This window comes from Sciurus carolinensis, unplaced genomic scaffold, assembly GCF_902686445.1.
Source record: "Sciurus carolinensis unplaced genomic scaffold, mSciCar1.2, whole genome shotgun sequence".
Classification (NCBI taxonomy): Eukaryota; Metazoa; Chordata; class Mammalia; order Rodentia; family Sciuridae; genus Sciurus; species Sciurus carolinensis.
The window spans coordinates 2132866-2133989 of record NW_025920125.1 but is presented as its reverse complement, the minus strand read 5'-3'; positions in this window follow the sequence as shown (position 1 = coordinate 2133989).

Genomic DNA, 1124 nt, shown 5'->3' with positions numbered 1-1124 from the left:
CCAATGAGTTGATATTGATGAATACACCCAGAATAGTTGATATTGAAAAATTTACATTTTCAGGTCAATATCAAGGAATCTAAATTGACAAATCAATATTGACATATGAATGTCAACAAATCTACTATGACTGGTTAATATTGACAAATATACCCCTGAAAGTTGATATCAATTAATCTACACCAAGTAGATATTACTAAATCTACACTGTTGGGTTGATATTGATCAATGTACCCCTATGGGTTGATATTGATGAATCTATAATGATGATCAGATATTGATGAATCAACACCAATGAGTAGATATCACCAAATCTACCCCATTGAGTCAATATTGACAAATGCTCACAGACATGACAATGTCAGTATGAATCTACTCTATGGTTGATATCAACAAATCTACCCTGACAAGTTGATATTGACAAATCTATACTGTTGATTTGATATTTATGAATATACCCCATTGAATCTATATCAACAGATCTACACTGAAGAGTCGACACTGATGAATCCATGCCTTCAATCAATATCAAGTAATCTATACTGATGGGTTGATATCAATGAATCTACCATTGATTTGATATCTATATGTACCCTGGGTGATTGCTATTGATGAATTTACACTGATGAGTCAATATCAACAAATATATCTGAGTAATCAATATTAATGAGTCAACACCATCAATTTGATATCAACAAATCTGAATCACCAAGTCAATATCAATGAATTTATCCCAATGGGTCAATATTGACAAATCTACATTGATAGTTTGATATCAGTAAATCTATATCAATGAATCAATGTTGATTCACCAATATCAATGAGTCAATGTCTATAAATATATACTATTCTATATTGACATATTAATATCAACATATCTACACTGATGAGTTGATATCAACAAATCTACCCAGTCCAGTCAATATCAATGAATCTATCCTGATGGATCAATGTTGAGGAATCTATCTCAAAGAGTTAATATTGACAAATCTACCCTGAAGAGTTGATATAGATGAATCTACACAGATGAATAAATTTTGGCAAATCTAACCTTTGAGTCAAATTTGATGAGTATACAGTGATATACCAAAACTGATGAATCTACACCAATGAATTTACATAGG